General features: G+C 39.3%; 1 protein-coding gene across 1 annotated transcript in view; it reads right to left on the minus strand.

Moving 5' to 3' along the window:
- FOXP2 (forkhead box P2) overlaps positions 1–14,931 on the minus strand; it is a 1,142,483-nt gene that overhangs the window by 606,053 nt on the left and 521,499 nt on the right. Inside the window, exon 10 of the mRNA XM_058190721.1 lies at positions 8,196–8,230. The gene's annotated coding sequence lies outside the window, so the exon portion shown is untranslated. The remainder of the gene's footprint in view (positions 1–8,195; positions 8,231–14,931) is intronic.

Here is a 14,931-nt window from a genome sequence, read left to right on the forward strand (position 1 = left end):
GTTTCTCTCCTTGTATTGAAAATATGGAAAACTGGGAGGAATTATGGGAGATGCTTTCGATGACCCGAGAGTCTATTAATGGTAACAAACAAGCAGAATTGTGGCTTAAAAATAAAAAAAGAGAAGATGAGGAAATTATGAGACATAATGCTGGAAAAGAAATTAGTGAGGATAATACTCATATTGGGACTGATAGTGAAAAAATGAAAATGAAGAGAGGGAAAGGAATCTTAAAAGAGGGGAAAAGTGAAAAAGAAAAGATTGAGAAGGAAAATTAAAAAGATAAAAAAAACATGAAAAAACAGATGATTACACTGGGATTAGCAGTGAAAAATTAAAGAGAAGAGGAGGAAATAGAGAAAAATTGAGGGGGGACATCAAAAGAGTAAAAGTTAGAGGAAAGTGGAAAAGAGGAAATAAGAAAGGGAGAAAAAAGAAAATTAAAGGAAGGAAGAAAGGGAGAAAAATATTAAGAGATGGGATCTGGGAGAGACTGAAAGAAAATGGTTAGAAGTAGGAGAAAAATAAATTAAAGTAAAGAAATTAAAGTAGAGATAGCTTTGCTTCCTCTTTTTTTCTTTTTTTATATTGGACAATGCATGGAATGAGAAAAAATTAAAGTTGTTGATTAAGGGCCTTTGTGGCTCAGACTGGTAAGACAGTCTGTTATTAACAGCAGCTGCCTGCAATTACTGCAGGTTCAAGCCCCACCTGGCCCAAGGTTGACTCAGCCTTCCATCCTTTATAAGGTAGGTAAAATGAGGACCCAGATTGTTGGGGGGCAATAAGTTGACTTTGTATATAATATACAAATGGATGAAGACTATTGCTTGACATAGTGTAAGCCGCCCTGAGTCTTCGGAGAAGGGCGGGATATAAATGCAAATAAAAAAAGATATAAATTTTAAATCTATAAAAGAATGGAAAATTCAGCAGAGGTAATTTGGAATGGCATGGTTTATAAATGAAGATGATTGGAATTTAAGATGCAAAAGGGAATAAAATTGAAATGTTAGTAAATGATGTATATTGTTGGAAGAGAATAATAAGTATTGAATTTTGAATAGAAATGTTAAAATAAGAGGTAGAAAGTTGTATCAATTGACTGTATGATATAAATGAAATAAGAGGAAGACAATGTTAAGGTTTAAAATATAGGGGAGGAGATTTGAAAAATATGTGTAATAAATGAGAGAATTGGGGATGTCTGGACATTAGAGATATTGAAAATAGATAGAGCAATGGAGAGAGATAAGAGGAAGGAGAGAGCTGGAAGGGAGAGAGAGGGAGAGAGAAAGAAGGAAGGGAAGAGGAGAGGAGGTAAGGCAAGGGAAGTAAGTGTAGGAGAGAAGGTTAGATAGGGAGGAAGTAGGATGGAGGAGGAAAAGGGAAAGGGAGGTACAGAAGGAGGAGGAGAAGAGAGGAAGTAAGTAGGTATGAAGAAATGAGGGAGGGAGAGGAGTGTAAGGAGGAGAAGAGATTGCTGTGAAAAGGAAATGAAGGAAAAACAATCCTGAAAATATTCCAAGTATAAAAATTGAAATAGTTAAACAAAAAAAGGAATGAAAGGGAATGAATATGAACAAGAACGGAGAAATTAGAAAATGAAGGGCGAAAGTAGATGTGATTCAATAAAATATGCAAAGAAATATTAAGAAAGGAATAAAAACTATGAAAAAAAAGAAACATCTTGGCTAAAATTGTAACTAAGAAAAATTTATTTGAATATTTTGAATTGTATAAGATAAGAAAATGCAATACTCTGTTCATGAATTGTGGTTGTGTGGAAGGGGGGAAATTTAAAAATCAATAAAAACTTGTATAATTTATATATATATATATGTATATGTATGTATATGTATATGTATATGTATATGTATATGTATATGTATATGTATATGGAAAAAAGAATGAAATTGCTATATGCGTATATTTCAGGCCACCCAACCAAGCAGAAGAAATAGATGAACTATTTGCTAATCAATTAACAAATCTATATAGGAAACATACCACAGTAGTAATGGGAGACATTAACTACCCTGATATCAACTGGGAGACAAACTGCAGCAACTGGAGATTGAATAGATTCCTAACCAGCTTAGCTGTCATCGAAAAAATAGAGGAAAAGCTATACTGGACCTAATTTTTACTAATAAAGAAGAAGTGATAGGGAACATTGGGTGAGAGTGACCACGTCATATTGGAAGTCAATATAATGCAAACACAAGCAATAGTATATAATCTAACCAGTGTCTTAAACTATAAGAGCTGATTTTAACAAACTCAGAGAGAGTCTAAGAAAAATTCCATGGATAAAAATCCTAAAGCAGAAAAAAACTTAAGCATGGGAAACTCTGAAAAATATGATCTTAAAAGTCCAGTCCAACACAAAACCACTGAGAAAGAAAAATAAGGAATCCAAGAAGCAACCAGCATGGCTGCACAAAGATCTCTCTGATAAACTGAAAGGCAAAAAAGGATAAATACAAAAAAATGGAAAGAGAGACACATAACCAAGGCAGAATATCAGCGGATAGCTTGAATCTTACAAAGATGAAGTCAGGAAAGCAAAGGCTCAGAATGAACAAGACTTGCTACAAAACTCAAAGATAATTTTTAAAGTTTCTTTCAACATATAAATAACAAGAAAAAGTAAAAGGTTGGTTATAGAGAAGATATCAAGAAGTAACAGGCAGTAGAGAGAAAGCAGAGCTGTTTAGCTCATTCTTTGCATCAGTCTTCATGCAGAAAGAAACCATAGCCCAACCTACCAAAAACATAATTGTAAAAGACAGACTAGAAATAAAAAGAAAATGGTAAGAGAACCTGATCTTGATGAATATAAATCACCAGGACCTGATGGATTACATCCCAGAGTTCTGAAGAAGCAGGCAGATGTTATCTCAGAATCATACTTTCAAAAAGCCAGAGCACCAGGGAACTACCAGAGGATTGGAAAAGTGTTAGATTGGGCAATTGAGGAGCCAGGAGCCAGGTTGTAGTGAACAACAACTCTTTAATACATGGTGTGAATCCAGCGACTGTACAAGGGAAGAAGCTCTCCTTTTATACTTTCTCTGACAGTGTGTTAGCCAATGAACATCAAGCGTTTTCCCTCCCAATTTTCCCTCCAAAACCGGATACATAACAAAAAGAACTGATGTAGTTCCCATCTTCAAAAAAGGAGAAAAAAACCAGACCTATTAGATCAAAGTAGACCACAATCTACTTTTTGGTAAGCTAGAAAAATGTGGAATAGACAACCACCAGATGGATTTGTAGCTGGCTGACAAACAGTATTCAACGAGTAGTCCTACATCCGCATGGAAAGAAGCAGTGAGGTACCACAAGGCTCCACCTTAGGCCCAGTACTCTTCAATATACAGGTGAAACTCAAAAAATTAGAATATCATGCAAAAGTTCATTTATTTCAGTTATGCAACTTAAAAGATAAAACTAATATACGAGATAGACTTATTACATGCAAAGTGAGATAGTTCACTCCTTGTCATAATTTTGATGGTTATGGCTGACAGCTCATGAAAACCCCAAATTCACAATCTCAGAAAATTAGAATATTGTGAAAAGGTTCAATATTCTAGGCTCAACGTGTCCCACTCTAATCAGCTAATTAAGCCATAACACGTGCAAAGAGTTCCTGAGCCTTTAAATGGTTTCCCAGTCTGGTTCAGGAGGAATCACAATCATGGGAAAGACTGCTGATCTGACAGTTGTGCAGAAAATCATCATTGATACCCTCCATAAGGAGGGAAAGCATCAAAAGGTAATTGCAAAAGAAGTTGGATGTTCCCAAAGTGCTGTATCAAAGCACATTAATAGAAAGTCATGTGGAAGGGAAAAGTGTGGAAGAAAAAGATGCACAAGCAGCAAGGATGACCGCAGCCTGGAGAGGATTGTCAGGAAAAGGCCATTCAAAAGTGTTGGGGATGTTCACAAGGAGTGGACTGAGGATGGAGTCAGTGCACCAAGAGCCACCACACACAGACAGATTCTGGACATAGGCTTCAAATGTCGTATTCCTCTTATCAAGCCGCTCCTGAACAACAAACAACATCAGAAGCGTCTTACCTGGGCTAAAGAAAAAAAAGAACTGGTTTGTTGCTCAGTGGTCCAAAGTCCTCTTTTCTGATGAGAGCAACTTTTGCATCTCATTTGGAAACCAAGGACCCAGAGTCTGGAGGAAGAATGGAGAGGCACACACTGCAAGATGCTTGAAGTCCAGTGTGAAGTTTCCACAGTCTGTGTTGATTTGGGGAGCCATGTCATCTGCTAGTATTAGTCCACTATGCTTCATTAAGTCCAGGGTCAACGTAGCCATCTACCAGGAGATTTTGGAGCACTTCATGCTTCCTTCTACAGACGAGCTTTATGGGGATGCTAACTTCATTTTCCAGCAGGACTTGGCACCTGCCCACACTGCCAAAAATACCAAAACCTGGTTCAATGCCCATGGGATAACTGTGCTTAATTGGCCAGAAAACTCACCTGACCTGAACCCCATAGAGAATCTATGGGGCATTGCCAAGAGAAAGATGAGAGACATGAGATCGAACAACGCAGAAGAGCTGAAGGCCACTATTGAAGCATCCTGGTCTTCCATAATACCTCAGCAGTGCCACAGGCTGATAGCTTCCATGCCACGCCGCATTGAGGCAGTAATTAATGCAAAAGGGGCCCAAACCAAGTACTGAGTACATATGCATGCTTATACTTTTCAGAGGTCCGATATTGTTCTATCCTTGTTTTATTGATTTCATGTAATATTCTAATTTTCTGAGATTGTGAATTTGGGGTTTTCATGATCTGTCAGCCATAATCATCAAAATTATGACAAATCAAGGCATGAACTATCTCGTTTTGCATGTAATGAGTCTATCTCATATATTAGTTTCACCTTTTAAGCTGCATTACTGAAATAAATGAACTTTTGCACAATATTCTAATTTTTTGAGTTTCACCTGTATTTATAAATGACTTAGATAAGGGAATAGAAGGGGAACTCATCAAATTTGCAGTTGATACTATACTGGCAAGAATAGCCAACACTACAGAAGCCAAACTCAGGATCCAAAAAGATCTTGACAAACTTGAAAAATGGGCCCTATCGAACAACATTGAAATTTAATGTGGAGAAAAGTAAGGTTTTATACCCAAGAGGAAAAACCAAAGGTACAAATACAGATTAGGTGAAACCTGGGTCAAAAACAATAACTGTGAGAGGGGACTTGGAATTCTAGTGGAAGATTCCACTCTTCATATACATGAATGCAGCTAGGTTTTTCCCACCAACTTGTCTACTTGCAATATTGCCTGCTTTCAATTGCTAGGTGGACAGGAGCTAGGGATCAAACAGAGCTGGGTTCAAACTGCCAGAGTGCAGACCATTTGCAGTCATTAAGCCTCTGCATCACCACATTCCCAAGACATTCTACATAAATGGTAGATGACAGATGGTAAAACAAATAAACAAAACTTACATATATATTCCAAGTTCTATTACATATGTTTGATTTGTTTATATTAAGTATGTATAGCAAAGATTCAAGAAAATAATAAAATATTTTGCTCTCGACAAAAATATTTCATTCACTCAAATGGAAAGGATTTCCATCCATTCAACTGAATTTTTAAAATACCGGTACAATCTCAGATAATATCTTGTATATACAAAAACCCAATTAAGAGATCTGTCTGACTATCTATAAAATCACGTTACCCATATCATTTAAGATTTTAATGAAGTTTTAGAATTAGGAACATTTTAAAGGTAAAAAAACATGTATATAGTACATACAGTTTTTAACCGTAACATTTAAAACACATAAGCATTGCTAGTTCACCATAAAAGCTATTAATCATCTTTACAGGAATCAAGATGGGAAACATTTTTTCTAGTGCATAATAGTTCAGTTACTAGATGATGTGATGTACAAAGATGCTTACTTCTTAGCAACTGAACTTTTCACACCCTCAAAAGCCACAAGATCTGATGCACTGTGGGTTTTGCAGCTGGTACATGGTATGCATAGAGAACAGTATCCTATGAAAAGTATTTCACTTCCTAAATCTCAAAGTCAGTCATTAATAAAGAACAAGCAATACAATGAGATCATATAAAATATAGATTTCAACAATTACAGTAGAAATACCAAAAGAACACTGAACAAAAGCACACAACACATTTCTTCTGCCAGAAAAGGAGCTAGGATCAAACAGAGCTGGGTTCAAACTGCCAGAGTGCAGACCATTTGCAGTCATTAAGCCTCTGCATCACCACATTCCCAAGACATTCTACATAAATGGTAGATGACAGATGGTAAAACAAATAAACAAAACTTACATATATATTCCAAGTTCTATTACATATGTTTGATTTGTTTATATTAAGTATGTATAGCAAAGATTCAAGAAAATAATAAAATATTTTGCTCTCGACAAAAATATTTCATTCACTCAAATGGAAAGGATTTCCATCCATTCAACTGAATTTTTAAAATACCGGTACAATCTCAGATAATATCTTGTATATACAAAAACCCAATTAAGAGATCTGTCTGACTATCTATAAAATCACGTTACCCATATCATTTAAGATTTTAATGAAGTTTTAGAATTAGGAACATTTTAAAGGTAAAAAAACATGTATATAGTACATACAGTTTTTAACCGTAACATTTAAAACACATAAGCATTGCTAGTTCACCATAAAAGCTATTAATCATCTTTACAGGAATCAAGATGGGAAACATTTTTTCTAGTGCATAATAGTTCAGTTACTAGATGATGTGATGTACAAAGATGCTTACTTCTTAGCAACTGAACTTTTCACACCCTCAAAAGCCACAAGATCTGATGCACTGTGGGTTTTGCAGCTGGTACATGGTATGCATAGAGAACAGTATCCTATGAAAAGTATTTCACTTCCTAAATCTCAAAGTCAGTCATTAATAAAGAACAAGCAATACAATGAGATCATATAAAATATAGATTTCAACAATTACAGTAGAAATACCAAAAGAACACTGAACAAAAGCACACAACACATTTCTTCTGCCAGAAAAGGAGCTATTAAGAAGCTGTGTCTTCTTGGAATCAGCATTTGCTTTCGGAATAAATTACTGCTGTTCAGATTACTATTAATTAATGTGTAAGCAGACTAAACAATTGCAGTTTGGCTCTGTAAAACCAGTAAATAAATTTAGACATCCCCTTTATATTACAGGATGTCTCACTCTAACAGGAAAATACTAAACTACACAATAATTTCCTAGAGGATTCTAATAATGGAATCTTTGCCACTGACCAAAATAGTTAATTTCAGAGCCAAATTTAATACTGAAATTATTATTTTCTTAAGTAACTGGAATATTGAAGAAAAAAATGTACTTGAACTTATTCAATACTTTTTAGGTCTTCATTAACACTACATTGTTTTTGAAATTATAATGTAAATTATAATTTCATGTAAGTTATAAACTGCTCCAACTTACCAAGAGCTTGTATTTTTCTATAAAACTAATTTGTGCAACTCAAAGAAATGAAAAAGTGGCACCTTGAATATTCTCAATAAGATATAAAGTATATTTACAATATCCTGACCTTGACTAGAAAGCAAGATTTGATTTGACTCATATGAATTTAGATACAAACAGGCTCAAATTTGGAACAACTGTTTAATCTAATATTTTTGTAAAAAAGGTTAAAGCACAAGATTGCTGGAAGGAATCATGCAAAATGCAACAGAAAATTGAGCACATGCAAGTCTGCAACAGATTTTCCACATGACTCAGGAGTCATCAAATGTTAGGCAAATGCACTTTCTGGTATAAAACATTCTGTTATAAAATATAAGAACAGTCTTTTTTCTTCATTAAAAAAAATTAATTTTCTATACTACATACTGGAGTCTATACAGTGGAAAAAATTATGATGCCTTATTATTAGTTATTACTTATTACTTATAAGAAGTACTTGTTTGTGAAATTAAGGTAGTGCCAAAGTTAGATTTCCAAACTTTGAAGGAAAATAACTTTATTCCAATTCTTATATTTTTAAATCTATTTTTACCACAGTATTTTAAACTTCGAGCTATCTAGGCAATAAACCACAGAACACTAACCTTTCAAGGAATAGAATAGGATAACATTTGCATATATACATTCAGTGTGATTTACCTGTTCCTGTTCCTTTTTGCTTGTGCAAATTCACACTGGGAATAAAAAAACAAATTATTTTTTCAGCTGAATTGTTATCATCAGTTACATTGAATAGCTATATTGAATAGTTCCACTCTAGACAAGTATTTACTCTTTAAATGTGAAGAGGTAATACTCACTAACAGTGACTAAGTTACCCTGTTTCTTCCTGTTGCCCTTAGCAAACTGCCCCTGCTTCTTCCAAATGTAGAAATATAGTCCTTGTGGATAAGTAACTCACCACAGGAGAAATACAGATGGAAACAAAAGCCACAGTAGGCAACTATTTGGCCTGCTAGACAGAAATCACTAATCTTGTAGAGTTTAAGTGTCCATGGCATTTTGTAACAAATTGGAACACACTGTATTATGTAATGTACAGAGATGCCTACTTCTTAGCAACTGAACTTTTCACACTCTCAAAACCCACAAGATTTGATGCACTGCGTTTTTTGCAGCTGGTGCACAGTATGCATGTAGAGAGTTGGAGGCCATGATGAAAGGCAGGATGATACCTAATTTTATTCTTGTATTAATTGTATTCTTGTATTAATAGGTGTCATCATCTCAATATAGCTACTTAATGAAAATACTGTGATTAAAACCCAGCATTTTCAATTAATAGCATTTAAGAAGATTAACATGATAATTGACTGAGTAAAATGGGGATATAAGCCCATGTCCCTAAGCATACCTACTACTAAAGTACAATGGAGCACTAGTGAAATATAGTACTAGCTCTATTACAAAACATGGTGTATGTGATATTGATAGTCCTGAATTTATGACCACAGTTGAGCTCAAAATTTCTGTTGCTAAGGCGAGACAGTTAAGTGAATTTTGCCCCACTTTACAACCTTTCTTTCTTGTGAAGTGAATCACTGCAGTTACGTTAGTAACATGGTCATTAAATGAATTTGGCTTCCCATTGACTTTGCTTATTAGAAGGTAGCAAAAGGGGATCACATGACCCCAGCACACTGCAACTGTCATAAATATGAACCAGTTGCCAAGCATCCAAATTCTGGTCACAGGACCCTGGGGATGTTGCAACGGTAGCAAGTGTGAAAAATGGTCATGTTACTTTTTGCAGTGCCATTGTAACTTTGAACCATCACTAAATTAATTGTTGCAAGCTGAGGACTACCTGTGTATATACATCTGTGTATGTGGAAATCTACAGTCAATCATAACAAACAGAAATTTAGGATGCAAAGAAGTCTATTACTATATTGCCACACACTCTATTGCAGGTTGTCAAATTCAATTTCATTGAGGGCTGCATCAGAGTTGTGTTTGACTTTGGGGGGGCCAGGGTGGGTGTGGTCAGGGTGGGTGTGGCCAGCTCAAAGCCGTTCATATCGAAGGTGCCTGTCAGTGAAAACAGGCTCCCAAGCTCCGTTTTTGGCTGCAACGGTCTCCTGCAACCCTCTGCCAGCGATAAAGGAGCTCGAGAGCCCATTTTTGCTGGCAGAGTGTTTGGGCCCCCACAAGTGCCCCCGACACGTGATGTCAAGCTGGCAACACACCCCCTGGCCATGCCCAGCCCAGCCCCCCAATGTCAAATGCATTTGGCCCTCCCGAGCTCCATTTTCACTAGCAGAGGCACAGTGGGCCAGTTCTTTCCTGTTTCCAGGGCAGCCCCACGGGCCAGATCTAAGCACCCCATAGGCCAGATTTGGCCCATGGGCCTTGAGTTTGACACCCCTGCTCTATTGGGATCCACAGAATGTTTCATGATATCGTAAGACTTATTTACTTATGTCTTATGACAGGAAACAAATATGAAATCCAAGACTTGCACTGCAAATGTATGTTTCATTTTAGTATTTCCATGAAGTATATAGTATATTCTATGATACAATCTGAACATAAATCAGAATAAGGCTTTCAAAACAGGATTATGTAAAGCATTCAAAAGAAGTGCTTTGCAAGACACTGGAGCATGAATGAAGACTTTTCTTCAAATCATGACATCTAATGTGTCTTTTACAAGACTTTTGCAGATGCTTAGAAACCAGCTATTTTGGCATCCATGTACATGCACTTTTAAAGCAAGTAAGGGTACAAGAAATCTGTAATATGCACAATAAGACCACTTCATCATCACACTTTTAAAAATAAAATTTCTGAGATATTTGGAAAAGGATAAGTAATGTATAAACATAACTGGGAACACTTCAGATTTGACAAAAGTTGACAGGGGCCGTGGTAGCTCAGGCTGTAGAAGCCTGTTATTAAAACACAGCAGCCTGCAATTACTGCAGGTTCAAGCCCGGCCCAAGGTTGACTCAGCCTTCCATCCTTTATAAGGTAGGTAAAATGAGGACCCAGATTGTTGGGGGGGCAATAAGTTGACTTTGTAAAAATATACAAATAGAATGAGACTATTGCCTTATACACCGTAAGCTGCCCTGAGTCTTCGGAGAAGGGCGGGATATAAATGTAAATAAATATATATATGTTTTCTGAGGCTTTCACGGGTGTCTGTATATAGGTCTTTGGTTGTTCGGGTTTTCTCCCGTGTAAAATTGGAAGTGTCTTGGCGAAACTTCGTCGAAACGTCGCCAAGACACTTCCAATTTTACAAACGAGTCCTTAACACAAGGAATGACACCAGACCCACACTCACGAGGTCCACACAGGATGTCACCACCACACATCCACCAAGAAAGCACACCCAAACCCACACTGATCAGGAAGCACGACCAAGGACCAGAAGCCAGACCGCAGCTGCAACATTAGCCATTTCAAACCCCTCCAATCCATACATGCAGCAGACTGACACCCACTACGAAGATGTAGCACGACCACGAACACGAAGCCAAACAGCAGCAGTGCAGCTCACCAGCTCAGATCCCCCTGCAACTCAGACTAATTTGAGCACAACCAAGCCCCCACCCAAACAGGACACACCCCCATCCAATCAGAGCACAGCCAAGCTCCCACCCAATCAGTTCAAACCCCACTAGCAGTTAAAAAGGAAGAAACAGCTGCAATCACACATTGCTCCCAGAAGCACGAAGCTGAAGCCTGAAGATGACGAATGAGACTTTGTCGAAACGTCGCCAAGACACTTCCAATTTTACGCGGGAGAAAACCCGAATAACCAAAGACCTACATACAAACACCATGAAAACCTCAGAAAATATATATATATATATATATATATATATATATATATATATATATATATATATATATATATATATATATATATATATATATATATATATATATATATATATATAATTCTAAAAAGTACAGTATTAACAAAGCTTTATTTAACATCATTTGTTACACAGAAAAAGAAGCTTTATATTAACAAAATTCACACATGTATTAAATTAGAAAAGTTTCTAATGAACTCTTAATAACAGAAAGTTACTTTCCAGTTTGCGGTGCAGACAGGGGAGAAAGAATCAAAACACTGAATCAAAACAATGAAAAACTTAATATTGCAGTATGATATTACAGTACAAAAATGCTAGTTCAACTATACTACATTCTTATCACACATATGAAATAGCAATAGCACTTAGACTTATATACCACTTCACAGTGCTTTACGTTTTGCAGTGTTAGCATATTGCACCTAACAATCTGGATCCTCATTTTAATGATCTCAGAAGGGTGGAAGGATAAGTCAACCCTGAGTCGCTCAGATTCAGATTCCTGCAGTGAGCAATGAGTTAGCCTGCAATATTTCATTCTAACCACTGCACCAGCACAGATACTGATAAATCCAAAATAGCAAGACAGTATAGGGAAATTTAGGTTCAAGCAATTCAGTACTCAGAGGGTATCAAGTAAACATTTGAAAAGCTAACCAGGGCTGTTGTTTTATTTATTGCAATTATTCATTAGCATTTTTCAATGCTTCAGATTCTATTACAAAATGGTTCTTCGGAGCATGTGAAAATGCAGACATAGTACTGTCACTCTTTAAAGCAGCCATGAGTTTTTGTAGGATCCTGTAGCAGTTGTTGAATTGTATAATCTTGGGGAAAGGATAGAGATGTTTTGGGAACTTCATGCAGGTGCTGCATTTTCACTCCAGCATATTCTAAAACGGGGGTTCCCAATCTTGGCAACTTTAAGATGCATGGTCTTCAACTTCCTGGCTGGGAAATTATGAGATTAAGTCCATGTGTCTTAAAGTTGCCAAGCTTGGGAACCTCTGCTCTAGAGACCTTTTTGGAATTATTTCTAAGTATTGATCAACACTGAATGAATGAATATGAATATGAATGAATGAATATGAATATTTTAATTTGTATACCGCCCTTCTCCCGAAGGACTCAGGGCGGTGAACAGGCAGATAAAATACAAATATACACAATAGTTAAAACAACCCTTAAAAAACTGATTTAAATTAGCCCAAGTATTAAAATAACTTACAACCCCCATAAAATTACAAAAATTTAAAAACCCATCGAATTCAATTAAAATCTAAAGATAAAAATCAAGCTAGTCCAGCCATACGAAATAAATAGGTTTTAAGTTCGCGGCGAAAGGTCCTAAGGTCAGGTAGTAGTCGAAGTCCGAGGGGAAGTTCGTTCCACAGGGTCGGAGCCCCCACAGAGAAGGCCCTCCCCCTGGGGGCCGCCAGTCGACACTGTTTGGCTGACGGCACCCTGAGGAGTCCCTCTCTGTGGGAACGCACCGGACGATGGGAGATAGAGGCCGGCAGTAAACGGTCCCGTAGATAGCCCGGTCCTAAGCCATGGAGCGCTTTAAAGGTGGTAACCAATACCTTGAAGTGCACCCGGAAAACAACAGGTAGCCAGTGCAGTCTGCGCAGGATGGGTGTTACGTGGGAGCTCCGAACCGCTCCCTCAATAACCCGTGCAGCCGCATTCTGAACTAGCTGAAGTCTCCGGGTGCTCTTCAAGGGGAGCCCCATATAGAGAGCATTGCAGTAGTCCAGGCGAGAGGTCACGAGAGCATGAGTGACTGTGCATAAGGCATCCCGGTCCAGGAAGGGACGCAACTGGCGAATCAGGCGAACCTGATAAAAAGCTCTCCTGGAGACGGTCGCCAAATGATCTTCAAAGGACAACCGACCATCCAGGAGCACGCCCAAGTTGCGTACCTTCTCCATCGGGGCCAATGACTCATCCCCGACAGACAGCCGCATCTGCAGCTGACTGTACCGAGGTGCCGGCATCCACAGCCACTCCGTCTTGGAGGGATTAAGTTTGAGCCTGTTCCTCCCCATCCAGATCTGTACGGCTTCCAAACACCGGGACAGCACTTCGACAGCTTCACTGGGGTGGCCCGGGGTGGAAAAGTACAGCTGAGTGTCATCAGCATACAGTTGGTATCTCACCCCAAAGCCACTGATGATCTCACCCAGCGGCTTCATATAGATGTTGAACAGGAGGGGTGAGAGAATCGACCCCTGCGGCACCCCACACATGAGGCAACTTGGAGTCGATCTCTGCCCCCCTGTCAACACCGTCTGCGTCCGGTCAGAGAGGTAGGAGGAGAACCACCGATAAATGGTGCCTCCCACTCCTAACCCCTCCAACCAGCGCAGCAGGATACCATGGTCGATGGTATCAAAAGCTGCTGAGAGGTCTAATAGGACCAGGGCAGAGGAGTAACCCTTATCCCTGGCCCTCCAGAGATCATCCACCAGTGCGACCAAAGCTGTCTCCGTACTGTATCCGGGCCGGAAGCCGGACTGGAATGGGTCTAGATAGACAGCTTCATCCAGGTACTGGGGTAGCTGACATGCCACCACACTCTCTACAACCTTCGCCGTGAAGCAAAGATTGGAGACTGGCCGGTAATTCCCTAAAACAGCTGGGTCCAGGGAAGGCTTCTTGAGGAGGGGTCTCACCACCGCCTCTTTCAAGGCAGCGGGAAAGACCCCCTCCCGCAAAAAAGCATTTGCAATCCCCTGGAGCCAGCCTCGTGTCACCTCCTGAGTAGCCAGTACTAACCAGGAGGGGCACGGATCCAGTAAACATGTGGTGGCATTCAGCCTACCCAGCAACCTGTCCATGTCCTCGGGAGTCACAGGATCAAAATCATCCCAAACCACCTCAACAAGACGGGTCTCGGAACCCTCGCCTGGATCTACCCAATTTTGATCCAATCCGTCCCGGAGCTGAACAATTTTATCGTATAGATAACCGTTAAACTCCTCTGCACGCCCTTGTAGGGGGTCCTCCCACCCCTCCTGTTGGAGGAGAGAGCGGGTCACCCGAAACAGGGCGGCCGGGCGGTTATCTGCCGATGCAACGAGGGAGGAAACGTAGCAACGTTTCGCATCCCTCAGTGCCACTAGGTAGGTCCTGCTATAGGACCTAACTAATGTCCGGTCAGCCTCAGAACGGCTGGATCTCCAGACACTCTCTAGGCATCTTCTCCGGCATTTCATCTCCCTCAGCTCCTCGGAGAACCAAGGAGCTGGTTGAGACCGACGCCGGGTCAGAGGCCGCAAAGGCACGACACGGTCCAAAGCTCCAGCCACGGCCTGTTCCCAGGCCGCAACTAGTTCTTCAGTCATGTTGTGGGCCAGGTGCTCGGGAAAAGGCCCAAGCTCGGTCAGGAACCTCTCCGGGTCCATCAGGCGCCTGGGACGGAACCAGCGTATTGGTTCTGTCTCCCTGCGGTGGTGGGTAGCGGTCAGAAAGTCTAGGCAAAGGAGAAAATGATCTGACCATGACAAAGGTTCGACAACTAAATCATTTAAAATCAGATC

Source organism: Ahaetulla prasina, chromosome 7, assembly GCF_028640845.1.
Source record: "Ahaetulla prasina isolate Xishuangbanna chromosome 7, ASM2864084v1, whole genome shotgun sequence".
In the NCBI taxonomy this organism is placed as follows: Eukaryota; Metazoa; Chordata; class Lepidosauria; order Squamata; family Colubridae; genus Ahaetulla; species Ahaetulla prasina.